Source organism: Myxine glutinosa, chromosome 1 (genome assembly GCF_964187855.1).
Source record: "Myxine glutinosa chromosome 1, kmMyxGlut1.1, whole genome shotgun sequence".
Taxonomy (NCBI): Eukaryota; Metazoa; Chordata; class Myxini; order Myxiniformes; family Myxinidae; genus Myxine; species Myxine glutinosa.
In genome coordinates, this window is record NC_136261.1 from 63,791,416 (window position 1) to 63,807,225 (window position 15,810).

A 15,810-nucleotide genomic window follows, 5' to 3' on the forward strand; every position below is an offset into this window, starting at 1 on the left:
ATGGGGGCCGCAGTGGTGTCCGGTGGGCATCGTGGCGGACGAAGACGTACTCCGCCGTGCAAAGCTCCGGGGCGACGTGCGTCGGTGGGTGCCCGTGGCATGCCGTTGGCACCGGGGCGAACCTCTGGGCGGTCTCTTGCAGAGCGGAGCGCTGCTGTGCCGCGGACCATGGTGCCGTGGAGTCGGGGAGGAACTCGCCCGGCACCCGCAGCGGTTGCCCGAAGACCAACTCCGCCGCGGATGCGCGCAGGTCCTCCTTGGGCGCCGTCCGGAGGCCCAGCAGGACCCAGGGGAGCCTGTCGACCCAGCCGCCGTCGCGGAGGGTGGCCCGGAGCGCGGCCTTCAATGAGCGGTGAAATCGCTCACACAGGCCGTTAGCCTGGGGGTGGTAGGCCGTGGTTCGGTGCAGCCGGACCCCGAGCCCCTGCGCGACCACCCCCCAGAGCTCCGAGGTGAACTGGGGGCCGCGGTCGGACGAGATGTCTGAGGGGCGCCGAACCGGGCGACCCAGGTGGCGATGAAAGCCTGCGCGACATCGGCCGCCGTTGTCGACGCCAAGGGCACGGCCTCCGGCCACCGGGTGGTGCGGTCCACCATGGTGAGGACGTAGGTGAAACCCCGCGAGGGGGGCAGAGGTCCCACCAGGTCCACGTGGACGTGGTCAAACCGGCGTTCCGGCACCGTGAACGGGGCCAACGGGGCCTGGGTGTGTCGGTGCACCTTGGCGCGCTGGCACGCGAGGCACGTCCTGGCCCAGCCGCGGACGGCCTTCCGGAGGCTATGCCAGACGAACTTGTCGGCGATCAGCCTTTGGGAGGCCCGCGCGCCCGGGTGGGACAGGCCGTGGATGGCGTCAAACACCTGGCGCTGCCAGCCCGTGGGCACGATGGGGCGAGGACGCCCGAGGGAGACGTCGCACAAGAGGGCTGCGCCCGCGCCGTCGAACGCCACCTCGGTGACGCGGAGGCCCGTGACGGCGGTCCGCAAGGCCTGGACGTCGGGGTCAGCGGCCTGGTCCGCTGCCATCCGGGCCTAGTCGATGCCGAGGTGGACTGCGTGGGCGACGGCCCGGGAAAGGCAATCCGCCACCGGGTTGTCCTTCCCCGCGACGTGCTGGATGTCCGTCGTGTACTCGGACATGGCCGAGAGGTGACGCTGCTGCCGGGCCGACCACGGCTCGGTGACCTTGCCCATCGCGAAGATCAGCGGCTTGTGGTCGACGAAGGCAGTGAACGCACGGCCCTCGAGCAGATGGCGGAAGTGCCTGACCGCCAAGTGAAGCCCGAGCAACTCGCGGTCGAAGGTACTGTAACGGCGTTCGGGCGGGCGAAGCTGCCGGCTAAAGAACGCCAGCGGTTGCCAAGCTCCACGCACCCATTGCTCGTGCACCGTGCCCACCGCGTAGTCCAAGGCATCGGTGGTGAGGGCGATCGGTGCATCGGGCGCCGGGTGCGCGAGCATGGTGGCGTTAGCCAAGGCGAGCTTCACGCCCGTGAACGCCGTGTCCATCTGCTCGGTCCAGGTAACGTCGCCTTTGCCCGGCTTACCTCGGAGAGCTTCGTGCAGGGGGCGCAGGAGCTGGGCGATACGGGGCAGGAACCGATGGTAAAAGTTCACCATGCCCCGGAACTCCTGCAGCCCTCTGATCGTGCGGGGGCGCGGAAACCCCTTCACCGCCTCCACCTTGGCCGGCAGGGGGACGGCTCCGTGCCTGGTGACACGGTGCCCCAGAAAATCGATTATGGTGGCGCCGAACCGGCACTTTGCGGGGTTCACAATCAGGCCATGCTGGCCCAGGCGTTCGAAGAGCGTGCGGAGGTGGCGTAGGTGCTCTTTGCGGGACGCGCTGGCGACGAGGATATCGTCCAGGTAGACGTAGACAAAATCCAAGTCACGCAGGACGCTGTCCATCAGTCGCTGGAACGCCTGAGCCGCATTCTTCAGACCGAAGGGCATGCGCAGGAACTCGAAGAGTCCGAATGGCGTGATGACCGCCGTCTTCGGGACGTCCTCCAGCCTGACGGGGACCTGATGGTAGCCGCGTATGAGGTCCACCTTCGAGAAGAAGGACATGCCCGCCAAACGGGCGGAAAAGTCCTGAATGTGGGGGACGGGGTAGCGGTCGGGAGTCGTGGCGTCATTGAGACGGCGATAGTCCCCGCACGGTCGCCATCCCCCGCCGGGCTTCGGCACGATGTGCAGCGGCGACGCCCAAGCGCTCTCTGAGCGCCGAACGATGCCGAGTCGCTCCAGGGTAGCGAACACCGCTTTTGCCACCGCCAGCTTCGTCGGCTCGAGGCGGCGTGCCCGGTCGTAGACCGGTGGCCCGATGGTGGGGATGTGATGGGCCACCCCGTGCTTGACGGCCCCTGCCGAGAAGGTGGGCCGCGTGAGGGCCGGGAAGCCGGCGAGGAGGCGGGTGAATGCGTCCGCTGCCGGAAGCGTACAGACCAACGTGGCCGGAACCGAACCGTTCGGCAAGCCGCTTGGCAAGCCGCTCGTTGAGCTGGGCAAAGCACAAGCGAGCGAGCTGAACGTCTCGGCCTGGACAAGACGTCTGCGCTTGTCGTCGACCAGGAGCCCATTAGCGCACAGGAAGTCCGCGCCAAGCAGTGCCATGGGCACGTCGGCGGTGACGAACGTCCATCGGAAAACCTGCCCTCCGAACCGCAGAGAGAGGCAGCGTTTTCCGTACATACGGATGGGCGTCCCGTTCGCGGCAAGCAGCGCGGGGCCCCCACCCGCTGCGTGCTTGTCTGACGTGCCGGCGGGAACGACACTCACCTGCGCTCCCGTGTCGCACAGGTAACGGCGCCCGGAGAAGGTGTCCGTTATGAACAGCAGGCTGCTCGAACGGCCGGCGCTCATCGCCACTATTGAGCGCCGGCCCAGGCGTTTCCCGACCTGTTGAAGGAGCATGGCAGATGACACTGCCGAGCTTTGTGGCCGAACTTGGCGTGGAACCAGCACCAGGTGGTGGAGCTGGAGGAGCGCGGCTGGCTCCGCCAGGCCGGTGGAGTTGGCGGGTTTCCCCACGGTGGCGGTTTTCGCCGCGGCGGTGGGCGGGGCGGGGCGTGGCGGCGGTCACGAGGTGCGTATCAGCATGCTGCGTATGCTGTATAAGCTGATGCTGTGGATCAGCAGCATCAGCAGCAGCATCAGCAGCATCAGCCACGAGGGCCGTGACGGCCACGCCGACTCTCGCCCGCGTGTCCGAAGCGGCGAAGTACTTGTCCGCCTCGGCTGCCAATGCTCGGGGTTCTGTTAGCCCGGTCCCGGCCAATGCGAGGCGAACCTGCACTGGAAGTTGGCGAAGGAAAAGCGCCCGGAATAGAGAACCGGGGGCTTCGTCGCCCAACAGTGACAGCATATGGTCCATTCGGACCGACGGGCGCGTGTCACCGAGCTCGGGGAGATCCAGGAGGCGGTCGGCCCTTGCGTCGTCCGTGAGGCCGAACGTGGCTAGGAGTAGCCGCTTGAGTGCCTCGTACTTGTGGCCGTCCGGTGGGTGGCGAAGGACGGACACAACTCGAGCGGCCGTGCCGGGCCCGAGGGAGGCGACGACGTGGCAATAGCGCGTGTCATCGCCGGTGAGGCGCCGAAGCTGAAATTGGGCTTCGGCCTGGACGAACCAGACTTCGGCCTGAGCCTCCCAAAATTCGGGAAGTTTGATGAAGTTGGCCATGGCAATGGCATCGCGTGTGGAAGGATCACTCCGGCAGATCCAACGTCAAGGGGGTCACCAGTAAAGCGCGGCGTTACGCGCGCTGCTTGCGAGCAAGGAGGAAGCGGACAAGCGGTAACTTATAAGCGTCTTTATTTCAGGAGCTCACTGTAACACTGGCGCGCTCCGGACTGCGCACCCGGTGTATATCATGAGGCCACGCCTACCCCTCGGGCGTGGCCACCGCCCACTTGGTGCGCGGAATGATGTCACCACGCCAGTGGGCTTTTGTGTCCGCCACACTCCAAAAAATATCGTTACTTGTTATTGAAATCAACCGCTCCAGAGCCACTCCGACCCCAAATCCTCAGCTTTTCCTATACCCTCTGAGCCTCAGTCCCCAAGTCTTCAGACCCCTACCCATCCCAAGACCCCCTGAGTCTCAGTCCCCAAGTCTTCAGACCCCTACCCATCCCAAGACCCCCTGAGCCTCAGTCCCCAAGTCTTCAGACCCCTACCCATCCCAAGATCTCAACCCCGCCCTAATTCTCTGTCCTCACATTGTCACTTTCTTCACCGTTCTTCAAAGCAAGAGAGCAAGCAATCACACACACACACACACACACACTATATATATACACATACATAAACATACACATAAACATAAACATACACATAAACATATAAACACACACATATATAAACACAAACAAACATACACAAGCATATAGAAATATACACACACATATATAAACATTTCAACACACACACACATACAAACACACACACACACACACACACACACACACACACACACACACACACACATATATAAACACAAACAAACATACACAAACATATACAAACATACAAACATACATATAAATATACACCCACATATAAACACACAAACAAACATACACAAACATATACAAACATACACACACACATATATAAAGACACACACACACACACACACACACACACACACACACACACACACACACACACACACACACACACACACACACACACACACACACAACACACACATATTATGTATAAACACACACAAACACACACACATGTAAACACAAACACACATCCACAAACATACACACACACATACATATATAAACACACATACACCCACATATAAACACACACAAACATAAAAACACACACATATGTTATGTATAAACACACACAAACACACACACATATAAACACAAACAAACATACACAAACATATATAAACACACACACACACACACACACACACACACACATTATGTATAAACACACACAAACACACACACATATAAACACAAACAAACATACACAAACATATATAAACATACACACCTACACACACGACACACACACACACACACACACACACACACACACACACACACACACACACACACACACACACACACACACACCGCCCCCATGCCTCCCCCCCCCCCCCCTCTCGGCGGCCCTGTATATATGTATTGCATGTACAGTATATCAATATATATAAACCAAAGTAAATTTTATTTTTGCACTGAAGGAAGATTTGTGAATTTAATTTTATTGTGTAGCCGTGAAGGAGTCCATAACCATATATTAAACTTAAAGTACAAGCATCAGTGTAGGTAGGCTTCTTAGTTGAGCCAATCATCTTCCCTTTCCTCTTCAATTTGTATCAATCCCTCTCATTGTACTAAATATTTCCGTAGAGAGGAACCTTGTCCCATTCCTAACGAAGGCTCTCACGTCATTGTTCGAATTTGGTCGCGTGGTTTCTTCTTCTTCTTTAGGGCTTTACGGCGTTTTCAGAGCCGCGAGGCTCTATACACGCCACTCACCTCAACATAACTGTGTTGAAAATAAAATATATTGAAAAGAAGGCCTATGGGACATCCATAAAACGATATAGGTCTCCCACACGCTTTCACAAAGTTTAGGACCGTCTTACACAAACAAGGATGCTTCAGGTTTAAATGACTTCGCGTGGTTTCATTGGACCATTTATTTGATATAACTTCCGGAAGGCGGTTCCGGTAGGCGGGGCCATCTCGAATGCTGAAAGAATGAATTACGAAGAATGCAATTGACGATTGAGATAACGATCCGCGCTCCGTACCGAGTCGACATTTCCCAGGTAAGGTTTCTTATTGAAATATTTACCGGTACATATGAACTTGCCTTGTATAATGTATTTAGAGTGTGTGCGGCCTTTCCACCTGTTATTGCACAGGCGGAACTACAAGTATAAGAAGGCTATCGCCTATCGGTCCATTACGACTGTGCTCCACGTTGCACACCCATCTCGAACCCGTTCCCTCTATCGAGGATCGCACGCCCTCCACAACCGCACCTGTATACCACATACCCCAATCACTACTGGCTACTGCAGCACAAGTTTACAGCACATTTAAATATGTGTAAACCGGTCCTCATGTGTTCCTAATCAATTTACATATACCTTCCCCACTAGGCACTACCAATGTCCAGTGCGATAATGCTCCTTGGAAGTCTCTGCACTTTATTGGAAGGTGAAGAAGAAGAAGAAGAAGAAGAAGAAGACATTTAGCTACCTGGAGTGTCGTTTTCCAATGCTTCTTCCTTCGATCTCTTACTTAAAATAAAAGTGTTACATCTACTGCCCTCCAATCGTCTGGGGTGTCTGTCCTGACCAACAACCTATATTGAACAAGTCATAAAAAAACAAACTAGAAAGATGTAAGGTATCTTGACAAACTACGATCGATTGCAGCACACGTTTATTCACTCTGCCGATACAGGCCCGATTAACTGCAGGGCCTTCCGAGCTGGGGCGTAGGGATACAATGCGGTCCCGGTGTAGGGATACAACGATGAATATTTGCAGCTTCATACATGACATCCTCCCCTAAAATTACCAAGAGCAATACGTGCTAGACTTCCAAAATTGACATTTCAAAAGCAACATTTCCAAAACATGTGAAAATATGTGTGCAAACGATTATGAGAATAATGAAAATACGTGAAAATAGAACGTGTCACCGTGAAAATAGAACGTGTGTCAACGTGAAAATATAACGTGTGTCAACGTGAAAATAGAACGTGTCACCGTGAAAATAGAATGTGTGTCAACGTGAAAATATAACGTGTCAACGTGAAAATAGAACGTGTGTTAACGTGAAAATAGAACGTGTGTTAACGTGAAAATAGAACGTGTGTCAACGTGAAAATAGAACGTGTGTCAACGTAAAAGTAGAACGTGTGTCAACGTGAAAATAGAACGTGTCAACGTGAAAATAGAACGTGTCAACGTGAAAATAGAACGTGTGTCAACGTGAAAATAGAACGTGTCAACGTGAAAATAGAACGTGTCAACGTGAAAATAGAACGTGTGTCAACGTGAAAATAGAACGTGTGTCAACGTGAAAATAGAACGTGTGTCAACGTGAAAATAGAACGTGTGTCAACGTGAAAATAGAACGTGTGTCAACGTGAAAATAGAACGTGTGTCAACGTGAAAATAGAACGTGTGTCAACGTGAAAATAGAACGTGTGTCAACGTGAAAATAGAACGTGTGTCAACGTGAAAATAGAACGTGTGTCAACGTGAAAATAGAACGTGTGTCAACGTGAAAATAGAACGTGTGTCAACGTGAAAATAGAACGTGTGTCAACGTGAAAATAGAACGTGTCAACGTGAAAATAGAACGTTGAAGGAGCTGGGGCTCCCACGTCGATCGGAAGAATGGACGCGACAAAAAGCTGGAATTCATCCGAGTTGCTTTAATCAAACCAAACACTCAGGCACTCTGAAAAGCCAGTTTATCGGGCAGCAATATATATACATATTATCCCGGAGCGTTTGCCCAGGAAAGGCGAGAGGGGGCGTGGCCCAGCGTCCTGGCTGCGGCCTGGCAAGTTGAGGGCGAGCCTGCCCGGGCGTCCTGGACGAGCCCGGCATGGTGATCGCTCCGCGTCCTTGATAGGTGCAAGGCGATTGTGAAAACCCAGCGGTAGCCGCTACAACGTGTGTCAACGTGAAAATATAACGTGTGTTAACGTGAAAATAGAACATGTGTCAGTGAAAAAAAACATCTTCAAAGATTCAACCGGTCGGGTGCTTTTCTCTCATGCATTGAGCGTTGCGGTGTACCAGTGGATACAGAGTCCGAGGTGATCCCTTTGGGTCGCGGTGTACCAGTGGATACAGAATCCGAGGTGATTCCTTTGATCTCCACGAAGGGTGTATCGTTCGCAGAGGTTTTTGGGGCATCCGAGCCAGCTGGAGCGGCCATGACGATTTCCGGCAGTGGCGGGTCGAACTGTTGTCCTGACTGTGACGATGCTGCAGGCTCTATCGACTCACAGTGATGGTAGGTTATGTGGTCCTGATGTCGACGAATTTCGCGGCCGTCCTGCAGGCGAATCACGCAGGACAGTGGACCTGGCTTCTTGATGATATCCCCCGGTAGCCACGTCGCACCTACACCAACATTTCGGGCGAACACTGGATCTCCAATGTTGATACAGCGACTGTTGGACGTCTTATCGTGCACCAACTTTTGATTAAGCTGGCTCTGATAAATATTTGATGATATGTCTGGTTTGAGATTGTCAAGTGTCGATCTCAAGTGTTGTTTCATCAATAACTCAGACGGAGCTGCACCGGTTGTTGATTGTGGCGTGATGCGGTATTTGAACAGGAGGCGAGAAAGCTTTGTTTCCAGGGTTCCCTCCTGAAGTTTCTGCAATCCGGATTTGATGATTCCCACGGATCATTCGGCCAAGCCATTTGAAGCCTGGTGATGTGGGCTGACAAACCTATGTTTGATGCCGTTCCGACGTGTGAACTCGGCAAACTCGGACTTGGAAAAACACGAACCGTTATCACTCACGATCATCCTGGGCAGACCATGAGTGGCGAAACAGTCTTCTGAGTCTTTCGATGACAATGGCTGACGTCGTACCACGCGTCACATAGGCATCAATCCATTTTGTGTGCGCGTCCGTAATTATTAGAATCGTGCTGCCGTTAATAGGCCCAGCATAATCGAGATGTAGGCGATGCCACGGTTCGCTGGGCCATTCCCAGGGATGCAGTGGCGCTTTCGCAGGTGTATTCCGGGTGCTCTGGCAGGGGTAACAATGTCGAACATGATGTTCGATATCGGCATCCAGATTCGGCCACCACACATAGTTTCTAGCGAGTGACTTCATCTTCACAATCCCGGGGTGACAGTCATGGATTTCATCCATGACCCTGGAATGCAGATTTTCCTGGATCACGACACGACATCCCCAGAGTAGGCAACCATTTTCCACGCTGAGTTCGTTTTTACGTGCTTTAAAAGCCGCAAAAGCTGGGTCACCCTCAGGTAGCAAATGCCATCCAAGCTGTACAGCCTGGACAGTTCTGGACAGAACGGGGTCTGATCGAGTATGAGTGCGGATCTGGCCGGAATCGACAGCACAATCTTCCAGATGATCCATCAGTGCGATAATGGTTCCTGGTGTAGGCAAATCATCAACGGATTCTGGAAGGGGTAACCGACTCATGGCATCTGCATTTGTGATAGACGAACCGGGCTTATAACATATGGTGTAGTCATAAGCAGCGAGAAACAGGGACCAGCGGCTGATCCTGGGTGGTAGTGTGTCAGATGTCACCTTAGTTGGACCAAACAGACTGATCAGCGGCTTGTGATCAGTGCGAATCGTGAAATGATGTCCAAGAAAGTACTGGCGAAATTTGCTGACGCCGAAAACGATTCCCAATCCTTCCTTGTCAAGTTGGGAATAGTTCTTCTCTGCCGGGGACAACGTTCTGGATGCAAATGCAACAGGTCTTTCCGTACCATCAGGCATCACGTGTGATAATACACTCCCCACTCCATACCGACAGGCATCGCATGTCAGCACAAGGTCCTTCTCTGGATCAAAATGAACGAGAACATTGGACTTTGAGCAGATCCTTAGAGGTCTGGAATGCTGATTGTTCAGTAGACCCCAGCTCCAGGAGACTCCTTTCCTCAAAAGCCGATAAAGGGGGCCCAAAACGTCAGTCACATTCGGGATGTAACGACCATAGAACTGAAGCAAACCGAGGTATGACTTCAATTTGGTCACGTCTCGTGGAGCAGGAGCATCCTTGATAGCTCGGACTTTCTCATCTGTCGGGTGTAGACCCTCGGCATCAATCGTATGACCCAGGTACGTGACTGATGGCACCATAAACTTGCACTTGTCTCGACGCAAGCGTAGGCCGGAGTCCGAAATCTTCTTCAGAACTCTATCCAGGTTTTGAAGATGTTCCGCGTCCGTACGACCAGTAACCAGAATATCATCCTGGTAACAAACGACGTTGCGTTCGGCGGGAAACGAACTGTCCATGACACGCTGATAAATTCCAGGTGCAGATTTCACTCCAAAACTGAGACAGTGGTACCTGTACAACCCACGATGTGTGTTGATGGTAAGATACTGTTTTGAAATCTCGTCCAAGCGGAGCTGTAGATAGGCGGATTTGAGATCGAGTTTAGTAAAAGTCTTGCCTCCCGTGAGACGAGCATAGAGGTCTTCGATCCTCGGGATTGGATATTTATCCAATGAAGAACACTTGTTCACGGTCACTTTAAAATCTCCACATATGTGGATGGACTGGTCCGATTTTATGACCGGAACGATGGGCGCCACCCATTCGGCATACTGGATTTGCTCGATGATGCCCAGATTTTCAAGATGATCCAGTTCCTTGTCAATCCGCTCCCGCAGGGCGAAAGGGACTGGGCGAGCTCTGCAAAATATAGGATTGGCATCCCGGTCAACACTGAGTTTAGCCGTATGTCCTTTCAAGGTTCCAAGCTCATCCTTGAAAACATCCGGGTACGTATCCAGCACATTTTTGAGTGTGTATGCTGCGGTAGGAGAAACGTTGGCTGCCCGGAGTTGATGAATGCTTTTCCACTTCAGTCGAATTATGCTCAACCAGTTCCTGCCGAGTAAGGAAGGGCCCTTTCCAGGAATGACGATCAGGGGTAGGTGAAACTCACGGTTATCCTAGCCCACCGTGACGTCACATGTACCGCAGGGAACAATCTTCTCACCTGTATAGGTGGAGAGTCCATAGGTAGTAGGTTTCAGATGGGGTCGGTCAGCATCACTCCACAGGTTTGTGAAAACAGCATGGCTGATGAGCAAGATGGCCGCACCAGTGTCGACCTCCATTTGCAATGGTCGATTGTTGACGACAACAGTGGCAAGAAGAGGGTCCCGCTTATGGTGAGAATCAATATGAAGCAGGTCATACGATTCTGAGTTGTCGGAAACTGAGCTCACCTGGTCAAACTCAGGTTCCTCCGAACCGATAAACTGATGAATCTTCTTGTCAGCAGCTTTCCCTTTTCCCGATTTGTGAGTGATGCAAGCTGGAGCATTATGGCCAGTTTTCGAACAGAAATGGCAGGTCGCATCTTTAAACCGACACGTCTCCGGAGGGTGCTTTCCGTTGCACCAAAAACATTTGTTGTGTGTTTGAGACTGCACTGGCTTCTGACGAAGAGACTTGTTCCAACGTTTTGGCTGAACATGATCCAACCGATTCACAGCAGGGCTGGTACCAGATGAGCGAGTTGCACCGATGCTTGTCGCGTTGCGTTCAGCACTTTCCATGGAAATGGCAGTGTCTCTGGCATTTTGGAACGTCGGTCTTCTCTCAGCAAGCAGGCGTCTATGAGTGCGGTCATCGGACATGCCAACCACCAGCAAATCACGGAGCATGTCATCAATCGTGTCCCCAAACTCACACAGATGTGACAGTTTTTTGAGGTGTGCAATTAAGTCTGCGATCGACTGACCTTGCTGCTGTCTGCACATGTAAAAATTAAACCGACACAGGATGACTGAAGGAGATGGATTACAATGTTCCTTCAAAGCGGCCTTGAGCTCTGCATATGTGAGCTCCTGGATTGTCCGAGGACGAATCAGGTTTTTAACGAGTGTGAACGTCTCACCTCCGCAAACGGACAGGAAGACGGCCTTCATCCGGGCTTCAGTCGCGATGCCGTTCGCCTCAAAGTAAAAGGACAACCACTCAGAATACGTGTCAAAATCTCCCTCATGAGGGTCGAATTCATCGATATGGCCGAAAGAAGTCATGGTCTAGATGTTTATCCTCGTCGACATGTAAGGTATCTCGACAAACTACGATCGATTGTAGCACACGTTTATTCACTCTGCCGATACAGGCCCGATTAACTGCAGCGCCTTCCGAGCTGGGGCGTAGGGATACAATGCTGTCCCGGTGTAGGGATACAACGGTGAATATTTGCAGCTTCATACATGACAAAAGAGCAATCGGATTGCAGACCCTCGCCAGGATGTATTTTCAGTGGTTTTTAAGGCTTTTGTGTTAAAACAAATTTGGTGGCCGAACCACGTGACCGATGACGTCATTTTTTTTTTCTCCACCAATTTATGCCTACATGACGCTCAATAAATTCCATCTTGATCGGATTAAGTTTTTTAACTGTCGAATTATGACGTCATAATTGCGTTATGACATCTGTTATGGAGTTATGACAGCACCTATGACATCATTAACATTTTATTCCCCATGGAGACTTTACAATGAGCTATGTCTCAATTTTTTCTATTCAGTGCTTTCGGAGACAGAGGTGCAATTTGTTTTGGTTTTTCCAAGATGGCGGCCGAACCACGTGACATATGATGGCATATTAAAATATTATACAGGTGGAGTTGTTTCCTGGCAATCGGACCAACGGTTGCAGAGAAAATCATATTTTTTCTGTGCGGACAAACAAGCAGACAAACGGACTCAAATGCAATACCCTCTCCTCTGGCAAGGGTAACTATAGCGTCATTCGATAGAGAGCATACTTACACCAAGTTCAACAGTTCATGTTTTGTATCCCACTTATAAACCGGATCTGGATTCGAACCTGACCCAAAATCTAATCGGCTTGTTCTTGTCACATACCCAACTCATCCACCTAGTTTTGTCCAAATTTGTCCACAACTTTTTGAGATATGGTGCTATATATTGTTTTGACCCTAATCACTCAATGGTGAAAAATCACAAAAAACTATAGTAGCCAAATCATCGATGGATTCTAGTGCCAAATGAAGTGTCAAGATCTGGCTGGATGTCATTCCGATCCTCTTAATTGAAGGGATTTAGACAGGATCCATACTAAGAGGGATGAGGGTCATAGAAAGCCTGATATCAACAATAATGTCCTTGGTAGACTCTTTTGAACCATGTGTGGACCTGTTGTGCACAAGTTCAGGGGTTGTCGCACATCATGACATCAAAAATGATATCCTAAATGCCCGTGAAGTGGGTGAGTGTCTGCTAGAAGATTTTGTGAATTTTCGGTTATTGACCACCAATGTAGACTTTTACTCTTTCCTGAAAAACCAGAAGCTGAAAACATTTACTTCACAAGTGAAACCATCTCAAGTAAAATCAAGAAAAGAGATCATTTTTTGTTCTGATCGCACTCTGGTCACACGACCCCTCATTATCGGTTAGAATCGCCAGATAGATACGAGAGAAGTTTTATCAAATTCTCTCAGTCCGGTTTCGCTTCCTCTTATGGGTGCAGATGTCAGCATGGCAAAGATGGACAAATCTGTTTTGCTACATTTGATGGAAAGCAAGGTGGAGGATGTTCTTGTAGTCTCATTCCCGAGTGATGCAGCTGTAATTTTAGATGGCATGGTTGTCGTTCAATATTTGAGAAGTATACCTGGCAAATTTGGCGAATTGGCTCAAGTAGTACTCGCTGTCATTGTGCAACTCATGAAGAAGTTCAATAGTTGTCAGGCTGACTTTGTGACTGCCAGGTACCCGGCCATTTCCATTAAGAATGCTGAAAGGTATCGTCGCAATGTTCATAGTTAGTGTCATCTGACTGGTTAGAGAATATCAGTGTTCCTAGTTAGTGGAAGAAATATCTATCCTCAGGTGAAAACAAAGAAGCTCTTGTTCAATTCCTCATCAACACGTTGCAAAAAGCTAGTTTGGCTGCCCCTGTGCGAGATTACTGCATTTTTCATCACTCACCTGGACGACTGCCACATGTTGCAATCTAAATCATTTTGTACGTCCCTCCACTATGTGAATGAGCTCCGGAGTGACAATGAAGGGGCGGACACCGCCTCTTGCACGCAAAACATGCCAGCGATTCCCACAAGCACATTGGCATTGACAATCCAGATACTGATGTAGCAGTGATTGCAGGCAACATTCTACTTTTCTACTGGAGTGAAGAATCATGCCCGAGTGATCAATATTGAATGCCTTAAAAGTGGCCTTGGTGAAGGATTCTCTCGTAGTTTAATAGGCTTTCATGCTTTCATCGGATGCGATTTTACAAGTACTTTCTATGGAAAGGGCAAGAAGAAGACCTTCGCTATCGCATCCGGAAACTAGTTATTTATTGGGGAATTTTCTCAACTTTGCAATGACTTCCAAGTCACCTCCACAACAGAGGCCACTTTGGAGAAATTTGTTTACACTTTATACGGGCAGGTCTCGGCCGATGAAGTAAACGATGCTCGATATAAAGTGTTTTGTTTCACATCTTCCCCTAGTGAACAAAGCATGCCACCAACGAGGGGCGCATTGCATCAGCATACACTGTGTGCTAATTATCAGGCAGCCATTCACAAGTGTTCTCTTTCTCCAAAAATTAATGCTCCATCCCCTGTCAGGCATGGCTGGCAAATCGCAAATGATGAATTGACCATCGTTTGGATGACACAACAGCCAGCTCCTGAAATGATATTGCAAATTGCAAAGTGTGAAAACACGCTACATGCGTCTGCAGTCGCAATAAAGCCTAACATTGTACATGTTGCAATTCTGGTTTTTTTATGCACAGACATGTCAGAACAGTAAATGCCAGAACAGCAACAATTCCTCAAAAACGCCAACAGAAGCGTTCTTCGAGGGAGGAAACGAACGGGCTGACAATGAGGAGGCTGATTTAATAAATTCATCACTTTGTTTAGTGCATGTCTACCTTGTAACCAAAAGTACTGTGTGTGGTGCCCGGATTGCCGCTTTTGACATCATACATTAAAATTGTGGCAGATAATGATTCTTTGGATAAATTCAAATGCTCTAGGCACCCGGGAAAACAACCGTCACAATGGAAACATCGTCACAATGAACGTTATGCGAACGCGAATGTTATGCGGGAGTCCAACCCTGACAATGCTGGAGACCAAAGCTGAAATTGGAAAAACGAAATAGCCTATTTTACTCCTGGAGATCCCAGGATTACCCACCCAATATATCGTTGCGATCAGTTCAGCCGATTTTGCGGTACCTTCAAACGGATGGACGGACAGACAGACAGATGGACAGACGGACGGACATTTGGTGAATTATTGTTTTGATGTGTGTGTATAATTACTTCTCTGATTTTTTAGGAATCTGTGATGTATCGAAAATGAGAGTGGTTGCGATTATTTATGAAAAATAACTCTTTCAGCCATGATAATTATTTTAAGGATGGAAGAACAACCTTAGTATTTTCAATTTTGATAGTCTGTTATCTAGTCTAGTATGTTGTCCAGCTAGTATGTTGTCAAAATAGGGAATAGAGCCTGTGATGGATACTGTGAAGAGAAACAGGTTGAGTTGGTTTGGTCATGTGTTGAGGAAGGATGAAAGTGACTGGTTGAGAAGAGTGATGGAAATGAATGTAGAAGGAAGTAGAGGGCGGGGAAGACCGAGAAAGACTTGGCTAAAGATGGTGGAAGAAGAAATGCGGGCAAGGGCGTTAACAAGGAGAGATGCAGAAAATAGGGCAAAATGGAGAAGATTGTCATGGGGACCGCCAGGCTAACCCCCGCTCTAGCAGGGAAAATGGCCTTAAAATGCATGTTGTTGTTGTTGTTGTTGTCCAGGGTCACCAAGTACAATAGCCCATGTAATAGTGGTGTTGGAGATATGAGTCCTTAACCCTTGGATGCAGTGATTGGGCCTCGGAGGCCCACAAGGTTTTTTTTGTTGCAAAAACTATGCTGTACAATTGTTTGTTTGTTTTTTGTTTGTTTTTTGGAATGAGCCTCATTTTCACCGACTTTCATGTTATTACACGAAATTCAGTGACGTGAATAAA

At 50.2% G+C, this 15,810-nt stretch overlaps 1 protein-coding gene across 1 annotated transcript in view; it reads left to right on the forward strand.

Moving 5' to 3' along the window:
• Positions 1-5,708: 5,708 nt before the first annotated feature.
• The window catches only part of LOC137417674 (N-acylneuraminate cytidylyltransferase), a 48,156-nt gene continuing 38,054 nt past the window's right edge, over positions 5,709-15,810 (forward strand). The window contains exon 1 of the mRNA XM_078772548.1: positions 5,709-5,816. The gene's annotated coding sequence lies outside the window, so the exon portion shown is untranslated. The remainder of the gene's footprint in view (positions 5,817-15,810) is intronic.